The sequence below is a fragment of the Ranitomeya variabilis genome, chromosome 3 (genome assembly GCF_051348905.1).
Source record: "Ranitomeya variabilis isolate aRanVar5 chromosome 3, aRanVar5.hap1, whole genome shotgun sequence".
Taxonomy (NCBI): domain Eukaryota; kingdom Metazoa; phylum Chordata; class Amphibia; order Anura; family Dendrobatidae; genus Ranitomeya; species Ranitomeya variabilis.
The window spans coordinates 752,962,344-752,978,470 of NC_135234.1; the positions used below are offsets into that span (position 1 = coordinate 752,962,344).

At 56.2% G+C, this 16,127-nt stretch overlaps 1 protein-coding gene across 4 annotated transcripts in view; it reads right to left on the reverse strand.

Annotated features, from left to right (window-relative positions):
• CCDC81 (coiled-coil domain containing 81) overlaps positions 1-16,127 on the reverse strand; it is an 82,344-nt gene that overhangs the window by 54,328 nt on the left and 11,889 nt on the right. For 2 of the 4 annotated variants that reach the window (XR_013224107.1, XM_077298577.1), the window contains exon 1: positions 7,200-7,336. The exons of 1 other annotated variant lie outside the window; for it this stretch is intronic. The gene's annotated coding sequence lies outside the window, so the exon portion shown is untranslated. Of the gene's footprint in view, positions 1-7,168; positions 7,337-16,127 lie in introns of those variants that run through there. One more of the 4 variants, XM_077298579.1, reaches the window with a different exon arrangement.

Genomic DNA, 16,127 nt, shown 5'->3' on the forward strand with positions numbered 1-16,127 from the left:
TTCTCACCCTCTCTGTCAGTCTCCCCGCAGAGCATCTCACCTTCTCCGTCAGTCTCCCCGCAGAGCTTCTCACCCTCTCCGTCAGTCTCCCCACAGAGCTTCTCACCCTCTCCGTCAGTCTCCCCGCAGAGCTTCTCACCCTCTCCGTCAGTCTCCCCGCAGAGCTTCTCACCCTCTCCTCCACTCTCTGCAGAGCTTCTCACCCTCTCCGTCAGTCTCCCTGCAGAGCTTCTCACCCTCTCCTCCACTCTCTGCAGAGCTTCTCACCCTCTCCGTCAGTTTCCCCGCAGAGCTTCTCACCCTCCGTCAGTCTCCCCGCAGAGCTTCTCACCCTCCGTCAGTCTCCCCGCAGAGCTTCTCACCCGCTCCGTCAGTCTCCCCGCAGAGCTTCTCACTCTCTCCGTCAGTCTCCCCACAGAGCATCTCACCTTCTCCGTCAGTCTCCCCGTAGAGCCTCTCACCCTCTCCGTCAGTCTCCCTGCAGAGCTTCTCACCCTCTCCTCCACTCTCTGCAGAGCTTCTCACCCTCTCCGTCAGTTTCCCCGCAGAGCTTCTCACCCTCCGTCAGTCTCCCCGCAGAGCTTCTCACCCTCTCCGTCAGTCTCCCCGCAAAGCTTCTCACCCTCTCTGTCAGTCTCCCAGCAGAGCTTCTCATCCTTTCTGTCAGTCTCCCCGCAGAGCATCTCACCTTCTCCGTCAGTCTCCCCGCAGAGCTTCTCACCCTCTCCGTCAGTCTCCCCACAGAGCTTCTCACCCTCTCCGTCAGTCTCCCCGCAGAGCTTCTCACCCTCTCCGTCAGTCTCCCCGCAGAGCTTCTCACCCTCTCCTCCACTCTCTGCAGAGCTTCTCACCCTCTCCGTCAGTCTCCCTGCAGAGCTTCTCACCCTCTCCTCCACTCTCTGCAGAGCTTCTCACCCTCTCCGTCAGTTTCCCCACAGAGCTTCTCACCCTCCGTCAGTCTCGCCGCAGAGCTTCTCACCCTCCGTCAGTCTCCCCGCAGAGCTTCTCACCCGCTCCGTCAGTCTCCCCGCAGAGCATCTCACCTTCTCCGTCAGTCTCCCCGTAGAGCCTCTCACCCTCTCCGTCAGTCTCCCCGCAGAGCTTCTCACTCTCTCCGTCAGTCTCCCAGCAGAGCATCTCACCTTCTCCGTCAGTCTCCCCGCAGAGCATCTCACCCTCCCCTTCAGTCTCCCCGCAGAGCATCTCACCCTCCCCATCAGTTTCCTCGCAGAGCTTCTCACCCTCTCCGTCAGTCTCCCCGCAGAGCTTCTCACCCTCTCCGTCAGTCTCCCTGCAGAGCTTCTCACCCTCTCCATTAGTCTCCCCGCAGAGCATCTCACCTTCTCCGTCAGTCTCCCCACAGAGCTTCTCACCCTCTCCGTCAGTCTCCCAGCAGAGCTTCTCACCCTCTCTGTCAGTCTCCCAGCAGAGCTTCTCACCCTCTGTCAGTCTCCCCGCAGAGCATCTCACCTTCTCCATCAGTCTCCCCGCAGAGCTTCTCACCCTCTCCGTCAGTCTCCCCACAGAGCTTCTCACCCTCTCCGTCAGTCTCCCCGCAGAGCTTCTCACCCTCTCCGTCAGTCTCCCCGCAGAGCTTCTCATCCTCTCGTCCACTCTCTGCAGAGCTTCTCACCCTCTCCGTCAGTCTCCCTGCAGAGCTTCTCACCCTCTCCTCCACTCTCTGCAGAGCTTCTCACCCTCTCCGTCAGCTTCCCCGCAGAGCTTCTCCCCCTCCGTCAGTCTCCCAGCAGAGCTTCTCACCCTCCGTCAGTCTCCCTGCAGAGCTTCTCACCCGCTCCGTCAGTCTCCCCGCAGAGCTTCTCACGCTCTCCGTCAGTCTCCCCGCAAAGCATCTCACCTTCTCCGTCAGTCTCCCCGTAGAGCCTCTCACCCTCTCCGTCAGTCTCCCCGCAGAGCTTCTCACCCTCTCCTTCAGTCTCCCCGCAGAGCTTCTCACCCTCTCCTTCAGTCTCCCCGCAGAGCCTCTCACCCTCTCTGTCAGTCTCTCCGCAGAGCTTCTCACCCTCTCCGTCAGTCTCCCCGCAGAGCCTCTCACCCTCTCTGTCAGTCTCCACGCAGAATTTCTCACCTTCCGTCACTCTCCCCGCAGAGCTTCTCACCCTTTGTCAGTCTCTCCGCAGAGCTTCTCACCCTCTGTCAGTCTCCCCGCAGAGCTTCTCACCCTCCGTCAGTCTCCCCGCAGAGCTTCTCACCCTCCGTCAGTCTCCCCGCAGACCCTCTCACCCTCTGTCAGTCTCCCCGCAGAGCTTCTCACCCTCTGTCAGTCTCCCCGCAGACCCTCTCACCCTCCGTCAGTCTCCCCGCAGAGCTTCTCACCCTCTGTCAGTCTCTATGCAGAGCCTCTCACCCTCTCTGTCAGTCTCCCCGCAGAGCTTCTCACCTTCCGTCCGTCTCCCCGCAGAGCTTCTCACCCTTTGTCAGTCTCCCCGCAGAGCTTCTCACCTTCCATCAGTCTCCCCGCAGAGCCTCTCACCCTCTGTCAGTCTCTCCGCAGAGCTTCTCACCCTCTGTCAGTCTCCCCGCAGAGCTTCTCACCCTCCGTCAGTCTCCCCGCAGAGCTTCTCACCCTCCGTCAGTCTCCCCGCAGAGCATCTCACCCTCCCCGTCAGTCTCCCCGCAGAGCATCTCACCCTCCGTCAGTCTCCCCGCAGAGCCTCTCACCCTCCGTCAGTCTCCCCGCAGAGCTTCTCACCCTCCGTCAGTCTCCCCGCAGAGCATCTCACCCTCCGTCAGTCTCCCCGCAGAGCTTCTCACCCTCCGTCAGTCTCCCCGCAGAGCATCTCACCCTCCGTCAGTCTCCCCGCAGAGCTTCTCACCCTCCGTCAGTCTCCCCGCAGAGCTTCTCACCCTCCGTCAGTCTCCCCGCAGAGCATCTCACCCTCCGTCAGTCTCCCCGCAGAGCTTCTCACCCTCCGTCAGTCTCCCCGCAGAGCATCTCACCCTCCCCGTCAGTCTCCCCGCAGAGCATCTCACCCTCCGTCAGTCTCCCCGCAGAGCCTCTCACCCTCCGTCAGTCTCCCCGCAGAGCTTCTCACCCTCCGTCAGTCTCCCCGCAGAGCATCTCACCCTCCGTCAGTCTCCCCGCAGAGCTTCTCACCCTCCGTCAGTCTCCCCGCAGAGCTTCTCACCCTCTGTCAGTCTCCCCGCAGACCCTCTCACCCTGTCAGTCTCCCCCCCGCAGAGCTTCTCACCCTCCGTCAGTCTCCCCGCAGAGCCTCTCACCCTCTGTCAGTCTCTCTGCAGAGCCTCTCACCCTCTGTCAGTCTCTCTGCAGAGCCTCTCACCCTCTGTCAGTCTCTCTGCAGAGCCTCTCACCCTCTGTCAGTCTCCCCGCAGAGCTTCTCACCCTCTGTCAGTCTCCCCGCAGAGCCTCTCACCCTCTCTGTCAGTCTCCCCGCAGAGCTTCTCACCCTCTGTCAGTCTCCCCGCAGAGCCTCTCACCCTCTCTGTCAGTCTCCCCGCAGAGCTTCTCACCCTCTCTGTCAGTCTCCCCGCAGAGCTTCTCACCCTCTGTCAGTCTCCCCGCAGAGCTTCTCACCCTCTCTGTCAGTCTCCCCGCAGACCCTCTCACCCTCTGTCAGTCTCCCCGCAGAGCTTCTCACCCTCTGTCAGTCTCCCCGCAGACCCTCTCACCCTCCGTCAGTCTCCCCGCAGAGCTTCTCACCCTCCGTCAGTCTCCCCGCAGACCCTCTCACCCTCCGTCAGTCTCCCCGCAGAGCTTCTCACCCTCCGTCAGTCTCCCCGCAGAGCTTCTCACCCTCTGTCAGTCTCCCCGCAGACCCTCTCACCCTCTGTCAGTCTCCCCGCAGAGCTTCTCACCCTTTGTCAGTCTCCCCGCAGAGCCTCTCACCCTCTGTCAGTCTCTCCGCAGAGCCTCTCACCCTCTGTCAGTCTCTCCGCAGAGCTTCTCACCCTCTGTCAGTCTCCCCGCAGAGCTTCTCACCCTCCGTCAGTCTCCCCGCAGAGCTTCTCACCCTCCGTCAGTCTCCCCGCAGAGCATCTCACCCTCCCCGTCAGTCTCCCCGCAGAGCATCTCACCCTCCGTCAGTCTCCCCGCAGAGCTTCTCACCCTCCGTCAGTCTCCCCGCAGAGCATCTCACCCTCCCCGTCAGTCTCCCCGCAGAGCATCTTACCCTCCGTCAGTCTCCCCGCAGACCCTCTCACCCTCTGTCAGTCTCCCCGCAGAGCATCTCACCCTCCGTCAGTCTCCCCGCAGAGCTTCTCACCCTCCGTCAGTCTCCCCGCAGAGCCTCTCACCGTCTGTCAGTCTCTCTGCAGAGCCTCTCACCCTCTGTCAGTCTCCCCACAGAGCCTCTCACCCTCTGTCAGTCTCCCCGCAGAGCTTCTCAGCCTCTGTCAGTCTCCCCGCAGAGCCTCTCACCCTCTCTGTCAGTCTCCCCGCAGAGCTTCTCACCCTCTCTGTCAGTCTCCCCGCAGAGCTTCTCACCCTCTGTCAGTCTCCCCGCAGAGCTTCTCACCCTCTCTGTCAGTCTCCCCGCAGACCCTCTCACCCTCTGTCAGTCTCCCCGCAGAGCTTCTCACCCTCTGTCAGTCTCCCCGCAGACCCTCTCACCCTCCGTCAGTCTCCCCGCAGAGCTTCTCACCCTCCGTCAGTCTCCCCGCAGACCCTCTCACCCTCTGTCAGTCTCCCCGCAGAGCTTCTCACCCTCCGTCAGTCTCCCCGCAGAGCTTCTCACCCTCTGTCAGTCTCCCCGCAGACCCTCTCACCCTCTGTCAGTCTCCCCGCAGAGCTTCTCACCCTTTGTCAGTCTCCCCGCAGAGCTTCTCACCTTCCGTCAGTCTCCCCGCAGAGCCTCTCACCCTCTGTCAGTCTCTCTGCAGAGCCTCTCACCCTCTGTCAGTCTCCCCGCAGAGCATCTCACCCTCCCCGTCAGTCTCCCCGCAGAGCATCTCACCCTCCGTCAGTCTCCCCGCAGAGCTTCTCACCCTCCGTTAGTCTCCCCGCAGAGCATCTCACCCTCCCCGTCAGTCTCCCCGCAGAGCATCTCACCCTCCGTCAGTCTCCCTGCAGACCCTCTCACCCTCTGTCAGTCTCCCCGCAGAGCATCTCACCCTCCGTCAGTCTCCCCGCAGAGCTTCTCACCCTCCGTCAGTCTCCCCGCAGAGCCTCTCACCGTCTGTCAGTCTCTCTGCAGAGCCTCTCACCCTCTGTCAGTCTCTCTGCAGAGCCTCTCACCCTCTGTCAGTCTCTCTGCAGAGCCTCTCACCCTCTGTCAGTCTCCCCGCAGAGCCTCTCACCCTCTGTCAGTCTCTCTGCAGAGCCTCTCACCCTCTCTGTCAGTCTCTCTGCAGAGCCTCTCACCCTCTGTCAGTCTCCCCGCAGAGCCTCTCACCCTCTGTCAGTCTCTCTGCAGAGCCTCTCACCCTCTCTGTCAGTCTCTCTGCAGAGCCTCTCACCCTCTGTCAGTCTCCCCGCAGAGCCTCTCACCCTCTGTCAGTCTCTCTGCAGAGCCTCTCACCCTCTCTGTCAGTCTCCCCGCAGAGCCTCTCACCCTCTGTCAGTCTCTCTGCAGAGCCTCTCACCCTCTGTCAGTCTCCCCGCAGAGCCTCTCACCCTCTGTCAGTCTCTCTGCAGAGCCTCTCACCCTCTCTGTCAGTCTCTCTGCAGAGCCTCTCACCCTCTGTCAGTCTCCCCGCAGAGCCTCTCACCCTCTGTCAGTCTCCCCGCAGAGCCTCTCACCCTCTCTGTCAGTCTCCCCGCAGAGCTTCTCACCCTCTGTCAGTCTCCCCGCAGAGCCTCTCACCCTCTGTCAGTCTCTCTGCAGAGCCTCTCACCCTCTGTCAGTCTCCCCGCAGAGACTCTCACCCTCTCTGTCAGTCTCTCTGCAGAGCCTCTCACCCTCTGTCAGTCTCTCTGCAGAGCCTCTCACCCTCTGTCAGTCTCCCCGCAGAGCCTCTCACCCTCTGTCAGTCTCTCTGCAGAGCTTCTCACCCTCTGTCAGTCTCCCCGCAGAGCCTCTCACCCTCTGTCAGTCTCTCTGCAGAGCCTCTCACCCTCTCTGTCAGTCTCCCCGCAGAGCCTCTCACCCTCTGTCAGTCTCTCTGCAGAGCCTCTCACCCTCTGTCAGTCTCCCCGCAGAGCCTCTCACCCTCTGTCAGTCTCTCTGCAGAGCCTCTCACCCTCTCTGTCAGTCTCTCTGCAGAGCCTCTCACCCTCTGTCAGTCTCTCTGCAGAGCCTCTCACCCTCTGTCAGTCTCCCCGCAGAGCCTCTCACCCTCTGTCAGTCTCTCTGCAGAGCTTCTCACCCTCTGTCAGTCTCCCCGCAGAGCCTCTCACCCTCTGTCAGTCTCTCTGCAGAGCCTCTCACCCTCTCTGTCAGTCTCCCCGCAGAGCCTCTCACCCTCTGTCAGTCTCTCTGCAGAGCCTCTCACCCTCTGTCAGTCTCCCCGCAGAGCCTCTCACCCTCTGTCAGTCTCTCTGCAGAGCCTCTCACCCTCTCTGTCAGTCTCTCTGCAGAGCCTCTCACCCTCTGTCAGTCTCCCCGCAGAGCCTCTCACCCTCTGTCAGTCTCCCCGCAGAGCCTCTCACCCTCTCTGTCAGTCTCCCCGCAGAGCTTCTCACCCTCTGTCAGTCTCCCCGCAGAGCCTCTCACCCTCTGTCAGTCTCTCTGCAGAGCCTCTCACCCTCTGTCAGTCTCCCCGCAGAGACTCTCACCCTCTCTGTCAGTCTCTCTGCAGAGCCTCTCACCCTCTGTCAGTCTCTCTGCAGAGCCTCTCACCCTCTGTCAGTCTCCCCGCAGAGCCTCTCACCCTCTGTCAGTCTGTCTGCAGAGCCTCTCACCCTCTGTCAGTCTCCCCGCAGAGCCTCTCACCCTCTCTGTCAGTCTCTCTGCAGAGCCTCTCACCCTCTGTCAGTCTCTCTGCAGAGCCTCTCACCCTGTCAGTCTCTCTGCAGAGCCTCTCACCCTCTGTCAGTCTCTCTGCAGAGCCTCTCACCCTCTGTCAGTCTCCCCGCAGAGCCTCTCACCCTCTGTCAGTCTCTCTGCAGAGCCTCTCACCCTCTCTGTCAGTCTCTCTGCAGAGCCTCTCACCCTCTGTCAGTCTCTCTGCAGAGCTTCTCACCCTCTCTGTCAGTCTCTCTGCAGAGCTTCTCACCCTCTGTCAGTCTCTCCGCAGAGCCTCTCACCCTCTGTCAGTCTCTCTGCAGAGCTTCTCACCCTCTGTCCTCCGAGCAGATTTCTCCACTTCTCTCTTCTCCTTCTCTCGGATTCCTGCGTCTCTAGGACGCGCAAGGGAGAACCCGGCTGTTGCTAGGGGTGACGTCATTCACGCCCCTCCGCAGACCCCGCCCAGGTAACGGCGGTATCGCGCCTCGAAGCGAGTACTACTGAGCATGCGCGGAAGGGAGGCGGCACGGGGCACGGCCCGGGCTACGTCCTATACAGTCGTTTCCCGCACGTTACCGCGTGTGTCCGCTGTCTGAACAGTGAGGAAACCACTGTGGGATTTGTGTGCAGTGAGTTCAATAGCCATAAGTCACACACACAAGTCCCGGTTACCAAAGTGAGGTTCCATGTCCATAATGTTAGTGATAGTGATGCCCCCAAAACACCGAGACCCCACATACCACATGAAGCAGCCCAATAAACGGTGCTAGAATTTCTCCATAAACATTGCATGATATAGCACCCTGCCTTACAGTGCCAGAATGGAAGCCACCCAAAACAGCGCCCTCCAGAATACCCCGTATACACAGTGCCAGCAGCCAGAATACCCCCATAAACAGTGCCAGCAGCCAGAATACCCCCATAAACAGTGCCAGCCCTAATACCTCATATACAGTGCCAGCAGCCAGAACGTCCCCATAAACAGTGCCAGCAGCCAGAATACCCCATATACAGTGCCAGCAGCCAGAATACCCCCATAAACAGTGCCAGCAGCCAGAATACCCCCATAAACAGTGCCAGCCCTAATACCTCATATACAGTGCCAGCAGCCAGAACGTCCCCATAAACAGTGCCAGCAGCCAGAATACCCCATAAACAGTGCCAGCAGCCAGAATGTCCCCATAAACAGTGCCAGCAGCCAGAATACCCCCATAAACAGTGGCAGCAGCTAGAATACCCCATAAACAGGGCCAGCAGCCAGAATACCCCCATAAACAGGGCCAGCAACCAGAATGCCCCCATAAACAGTGCCAGCAGCCAGAATACCCCCATAAACAGTGGCAGCAGCTAGAATACCCCATAAACAGGGCCAGCAGCCAGAATACCCCCATAAACAGGGCCAGCAGCCAGAATGCCCCTATAAACAGTGCCAGCAGCCAGAATACCCCATAAACAGTGCCAGCAGCCAGAATACCCCCATAAACAGTGCCAGCAGCCAGAATACCCCATAAACAGTGCCAGCAGCCAGAATACCCCCATATACAGTGCCAGCAGCCAGAATACCCGCATAAACAGTGCCAGCAGCCAGAATGCCCCCATAAACAGTGCCAGCCAGAATACCCCCATAAACAGTGCCAGCAGCCAGACTGCCCCCATAAACAGTGCCAGCAGCCAGAATGTCCCCATAAACAGTGCCAGCAGCCAGAATGCCCCATAAACAGTGCCAGCAGCCAGACTGCCCCCATAAACAGTGCCAGCAGCCAGAATGTCCCCATAAACAGTGCCAGCAGCCAGAATACCCCATATACAGTGCCAGCAGCCAGAATACCCCATAAACAGGGCCAGCAGCCAGAATGCCCCATATACAGGGCCAGCAGCCAGAATACCCCCATAAACAGTGCCAGCAGCCAGAATACCCCCATAAACAGTGCCAGCAGCCAGAATGCCCCATAAACAGTGCCAGCCAGAATACCCCATATACAGTGCCAGCAGCTAGAATACCCCCATAAACAGGGCCAGCAGCCAGAATGCCCCATAAACAGTGCCAGCAGCCAGAATGCCCCATAAACAGGGCCAGCAGCCAGAATGCCCCATAAACAGTGCCAGCAGCCAGAATGCCCCATAATCAGGGCCAGCAGCCAGAATGCCCCAATAAACAGTGCCAGCAGCCAGAATACCCCCATAAACAGTGCCAGCAGCCAGAATACCCCCATAAACAGGGGCAGCAGCCAGAATACCCCCATAAACAGTGCCAGCAGCCAGAATGCTCCCATAAACAGTGCCAGCAGCCAGAATGCCCCATAAACAGGGGCAGCAGCCAGAATACCCCCATAAACAGTGCCAGCAGCCAGAATGCTCCCATAAACAGTGCCAGCAGCCAGAATACCCCCATAAACAGGGGCAGCAGCCAGAATACCCCCATAAACAGTGCCAGCAGCCAGAATGCCCCAATAAACAGTGCCAGCAGCCAGAATACCCCCATAAACAGTGCCAGCAGCCAGAATACCCCCATAAACAGGGGCAGCAGCCAGAATGCCCCCATAAACAGTGCCAGCAGCCAGAATGCCCCCATAAACAGTGCCAGCAGCCAGAATACCCCCATAAACAGGGCCAGCAGCCAGAATGTCCCCATAAACAGTGCCAGCCAGAATTCCCCCATAAACAGTACCAGCAGCCAGAATGCTCCCATAAACAGTGCCAGCAGCCAGAATGCCCCATAAACAGTGCCAGCAGCCAGAATACCCCCATAAACAGGGCCAGCAGCCAGAATACCCCCATAAACAGGGCCAGCAGCCAGAATACCCCCATAAACAGTGCCAGCAGCCAGAATCCTCCCATAAACAGTGCCAGCAGCCAGAATGCCCCATAAACAGGGCCAGCAGACAGAATGCCACCATAAACAGTGCCAGCAGCCAGAATACCCCCATAAACAGGGCCAGCAGCCAGAATGTCCCCATAAACAGTGCCAGCCAGAATGTCCCCATAAACAGTGCCCGCCAGAATGCTCCCATAAACAGTGCCAGCAGCCAGAATGCCCCATAAACAGGGCCAGCAGCCAGAATGCCCCCACAAACAGTGCCAGCAGCCAGAATGCCCCCATAAACAGTGCCAGCAGCCAGAATGCCCCTTAAACAGGACCAGCAGCCAGAATGCCCCCATAAACAGTGCCAGCCAGAATACCCCCATAAACAGTGCCAGCAGCCAGAATGTCCCCATGAACAATGCCAGCAGCCAGAATGTCCCCATAAACTGTGCCAGCAGCCAGAATGCCCCATAAACAGTGCCAGCAGCTAGAATGTCCCTATAGACAGTACCAGCAGCCAGAATGTCCCCATGAACAGTGCCAGCAGCCAGAATGCCCCCATAAACAGTGCCAGCAGCCAGAATGCCCCCATAAACAGTGCCAGCAGCCAGAATGTCCCCATAAACAGTGCCAGCAGCCAGAATACCCCATAAACAGTGCCAGCAGCCAGAATGCCCCCATAAACAGTGCCAACAGCCAGAATGTCCCCATAAACAGTGCCAGCAGCCAGAATAGCCCATAAACAGTGCCAGCCAGAATGCCCCCATAAACAGTGCCAGCAGCCAAAATGTCCCCATAAACAGTGCCAGCAGCCAGAATATCCCCATAAACAGTGCCAGCAGCCAGAATGTCCCCATAAACAGTGCCAGCAGCCAGAATGTCCCCATAAACAGTGCCAGCAGCCAGAATACCCCATAAACAGTGCCAGCAGCCAGAATACCCCATAAAGAGTGCCAGCAGCCAGAATGCCCCCACAAACAGTGCCAACAGCCAGAATGTCCCCATAAACAGTGCCAGCAGCCAGGATACCCCCATAAACAGTGCCAGCAGCCAGAACGTCCCCATAAACAGTGCCAGCAGCCAGAATGCCCCCATAAACAGTGCCAGCAGCCAGAATACCCCCATAAACAGTGCCAGCAGCCAGAATGCCCCCATAAACAATGCCATCAGCCAAAATGCCCCCATAAACAGTGCCAGCCAGAATACCCCCATAAACAGTGCCAGCAGCCAGAATGCCCCCATAAACAGTGCCAGCAGCCAGAATGCCCCCTAAACAGGGCCAGCAGCCAGAATGCCTCCTAAACAGTGCCAGCCAGAATACCCCCATAAACAGTGCCAGCAGCCAGAATGCCCCCATAAACAGTGCCAGCAGCCAGAATGCCCCTTAAACAGGACCAGCAGCCAGAATGCCCCCATAAACAGTGCCATCAGCCAGAATGCCCCCATAAACAGTGCCATCAGCCAGAATGCCCCCATAAACAGTACCAGCCAGAATACCCCCATAAACAGTGCCAGCAGCCAGAATGCCCCCATAAACAGTGCCAGCAGCCAGAATGCCCCATAAACAGGGCCAGCAGCCAGAATGCCTCCATAAACAGTGCCAGCCAGAATACCCCCATAAACAGTGCCAGCAGCCAGAATGCCCCCATAAACAGTGCCAGCAGCCAGAATGCCCCATAAACAGGGCCAGCAGCCAGAATGCCCCATAAACAGTGCCAGCAGCCAGAATACCCCATAAACAGTGCCAGCAGCCAGAATACCCCCATAAACAGTGCCAGCAGCCAGAATGCCCCCATAAACAGTGCCAGCAGCCAGAATGCCCCCATAAACAGTGCCATCAGCCAGAATGCCCCCATAAACAGTGCCAGCAGCCAGAATGCCCCCATAAACAGTGCCAGCCAGAATACCCCCATAAACAGTGCCAGCAGCCAGAATGCCCCCATAAACAGTGCCAGCAGCCAGAATGCCCCATAAACAGTGCCAGCAGCCAGAATACCCCCATAAACAGGGCCAGCAGCCAGAATGTCCCCATAAACAGTGCCAGCCAGAATTCCCCCATAAACAGTACCAGCAGCCAGAATGCTCCCATAAACAGTGCCAGCAGCCAGAATGCCCCATAAACAGTGCCAGCAGCCAGAATGCCCCCATAAACAGTGCCAGCAGCCAGAATACCCCCATAAACAGGGCCAGCAGCCAGAATACCCCCATAAACAGTGCCAGCAGCCAGAATCCTCCCATAAACAGTGCCAGCAGCCAGAATGCCCCATAAACAGGGCCAGCAGCCAGAATGCCACCATAAACAGTGCCAGCAGCCAGAATACCCCCATAAACAGGGCCAGCAGCCAGAATGTCCCCATAAACAGTGCCAGCCAGAATGTCCCCATAAACAGTGCCAGCCAGAATGCTCCCATAAACAGTGCCAGCAGCCAGAATGCCCCATAAACAGGGCCAGCAGCCAGAATGCCCCCACAAACAGTGCCAGCAGGCAGAATGCCCCCATAAACAGTGCAGGCAGCCAGAATGCCCCTTAAACAGGACCAGCAGCCAGAATGCCCCCATAAACAGTGCCAGCCAGAATACCCCCATAAACAGTGCCAGCAGCCAGAATGTCCCCATGAACAGTGCCAGCAGCCAGAATGCCCCCATAAACAGTGCCAGCAGCCAGAATGTCCCCATAAACAGTGCCAGCAGCCAGAATAGCCCATAAACAGTGCCAGCCAGAATGCCCCCATAAACTGTGCCAGCAGCCAAAATGTCCCCATAAACAGTGCCAGCAGCCAGAATATCCCCATAAACAGTGCCAGCAGCCAGAATGTCCCCATAAACAGTGCCAGCAGCCAGAATGTCCCCATAAACAGTGCCAGCAGCCAGAATACCCCATAAACAGTGCCAGCAGCCAGAATGTCCCCATAAACAGTGCCAGCAGCCAGAATACCCCATAAAGAGTGCCAGCAGCCAGAATGCCCCCACAAACAGTGCCAACAGCCAGAATGTCCCCATAAACAGTGCCAGCAAGGTCTGCTACTTTCACCCAAATGTACCTTCCAAGTTATCCCCCAAGTACCCTCACTTGTATTCTCTTCCTTTGAGGTCCATGCTGTCAGACTCTACGTCCCCTTCTCCATGCGAGTGGCGGTGGTGTATCGTCCTCCCGGCCCCTCTCACCAGTTCCTGGATCATTTTGCCACCTGGCTTCCACACTTTCTCTCTTATGACACCCCCACCCTCATCATGGGTGATTTCAATATCCCAATTGCTTCTCCCCTCTCCCCATCTGCTTCTCACCTTTTATCTCTAACCTCCTCTTTCGGCCTCTCGCAGCATACTAACTCTCCAACACATGATGATGGAAACTCCCTTGATTTGGTCTTCTCCCGGCTTTGCTCACTGGATGATTTCACAAACTCCCCTCTCCCGCTCTCTGACCACAACCTTCTTTCATTCTCTATCAAGAACTGCCATCCCGCTCAGGTCACCCCCACTTTCCACACTTATAGAAACATACAGGCCATTAACACCCAGAAACTTATGAAGAACTTGCAGTCTTCATTGGCCCCAATCTCATCCATCTCTTGTCCTAATTCTGCTCTGAAGCATTACAATGAAACCCTGCAAAGTGCCCTGGATGAAGCTGCACCTCCTATACATAGAACAACTCGGCACAGACGGCGACAACCGTGGCACACGCTGCAAACACGTTTCCTGCAGCGGTGCTCCAGGTGCGCCGAACGTCTGTGGAGAAAATCTAATCTGCCCGAAGATTTCATCCATTATAAGTTCATGTTAAAAACATACAACTCTGCCCTTCACCTCTCCAAACAAACCTATTTCAACACCCTCATCACCTCGCTGTCCAATAACCCTAAACGTCTCTTTGACACTTTCCGGTCCCTACTCAACCCAAGAGAGCAGGCCCCAACCACAGATCTCCGCGCTGACGATCTGGCCAATTACTTCAAAGAAAAAATTGACCACATTCGACAGGAAATCATTTCCCAATCTCTGAATACCAAGCACTGTCCTCCCTCCCCCACTGCATCTAGTTCGCTCTCTGACTTTGAACCAGTTACAGAAGAAGAAGTAAGCAGGCTCCTTGCATCTTCTCGCCCGACCACTTGCACCAGCGACCCCATTCCGTCGCATCTCCTCCAGTCCCTTTCCCCGGCTGTCACCTCTCACCTAACAAAAATATTCAACCTTTCCCTCACTTCCGGTATTTTTCCCTCCTCATTTAAGCATGCCATCATACATCCACTACTTAAAAAGCCCTCCCTCGATCAAAATTGTGCCGCTAATTATAGACCTGTCTCTAATCTTCCCTTCATCTCTAAACTCTTGGAACGCCTGGTCCACTCCCGTCTTACCCGCTATCTCTCAGATAATTCTCTTCTCGACCCTCTTCAATCTGGTTTCCGCTCTTTACATTCTACTGAATCTGCCCTCACTAAAGTCTCTAATGACCTACTAACAGCTAAATCTAATGGTCACTATTCCATGCTAATTCTCTTGGATCTCTCCGCAGCATTCGACACTGTGGATCATCAGCTCCTCCTCACTATGCTCCGCTCCATCGGCCTCAAGGACACCGTTCTCTCTTGGTTCTCCTCCTATCTCTCTGGCCGATCCTTCACTGTTTGTTTTGCTGGTTCCTCCTCCTCTCACCTTCCCCTTACTGTTGGGGTTCCTCAAGGATCAGTCCTAGGCCCCCTCCTCTTCTCTTTGTATACTGCCCCTATTGGACAAACAATCAGTAGATTTGGTTTCCAGTACCATCTCTATGCTGACGACACCCAATTATATACCTCTTCTCCTGTTATCACGCCGACCTTTTTAGAAAACACCAGTGATTGTCTTACCGCTGTCTCTAACATCATGTCCTCCCTCTATCTGAAACTGAACCTGTCAAAAACTGAACTCCTCGTGTTCTCTCCCTCTACAAACCTACCTTTGCCCGACATTGCCATCTCTGTGTGCGGTTCCACCATTACTCCAAAGCAACATGCCCGCTGCCTTGGAGTCATCCTTGATTCCGAGCTTTCATTCACCCCCCACATCCGATCACTGGCTCGCTCTTCTTATCTGCATCTCAAAAACATTTCCAGAATTCGCCCTTTTCTTACTTTTGACTCTGCAAAAACTCTTACTGTCTCACTTATTCATTCTCGTCTGGACTATTGTAACTCTCTACTAATTGGCCTACCTTTTACCAGACTCTCCCCGCTCCAATCTGTCCTGAATGCTGCTGCCAGGATCATATTCCTCGCCAACCGTTACACCGATGCCTCTACCTTGTGCCAGTCATTACACTGGCTACCCATCCAATCCAGAATCCAGTACAAAACTACTACCCTCATCCACAAAGCACTCCATGGCTCAGCACCACCCTACATCTCCTCTCTGGTCTCAGTCTACCAACCTACCCGTGCCCTCCGCTCTGCTAATGACCTCAGGTTAGCATCCTCAATAATCAGAACCTCCCACTCCCGTCTCCAAGACTTTACACGTGCGGCGCCGATTCTTTGGAATGCACTACCTAGGTTAATACAATTAATCCCCAATCCCCACAGTTTTAAGCGTGCCCTAAAAACTCATTTGTTCAGATTGGCCTACCGCCTCAACGCATTAACCTAATTATCCCTGTGTGGCCTATTAATAAAAAAACAACAACATAATCACGTTCCTCCATCTTCTCATACACTTTATGCAGTTAATAGCCTCTGTGTCTGTACTGTTACATACTTAGGCAGTTAACTGGTTCATGCAGCTTTACATGAACACCCGAGCCTTACACTATGGCTGGTCCAAATAACTAAAGCAATTGTTACCATCCACCTCTCGTGTCTCCCCTTTTCCTCATAGATTGTAAGCTTGCGAGCAGGGCCCTCATTCCTACTGGTATCTGTTTTGAACTGTGATTTCTGTTATGCTGTAATGTCTATTGTCTGTATAAGTCCCCTCTATAAGTTGTAAAGCGCTGCGGAATATGTTGGCGCTATATAAATAAAATTATTATTATTTATTATTATTAGGATACCCCCATAAACAGTGCCAGCAGCCAGAACGTCCCCATAAACAGTGCCAGCAGCCAGAATGCCCCCATAAACAGTGCCAGCAGCCAGAATACCCCCATAAACAGTGCCAGCAGCCAGAATGCCCCCATAAACAGTGCCAGCAGCCAGAATGCCCCCATAAACAGTGCCATCAGCCAAAATGCCTCCATAAACAGTGCCAGCCAGAATACCCCCATAAACAGTGCCAGCAGCCAGAATGCCCCCATAAACAGTGCCAGCAGCCAGAATGCCCCCTAAACAGGGCCAGCAGCCAGAATGCCTCCTAAACAGTGCCAGCCAGAATACCCCCATAAACAGTGCCAGCAGCCAGAATGCCCCCATAAACAGTGCCAGCAGCCAGAATGCCCCTTAAACAGGACCAGCAGCCAGAATGCCCCCATAAAC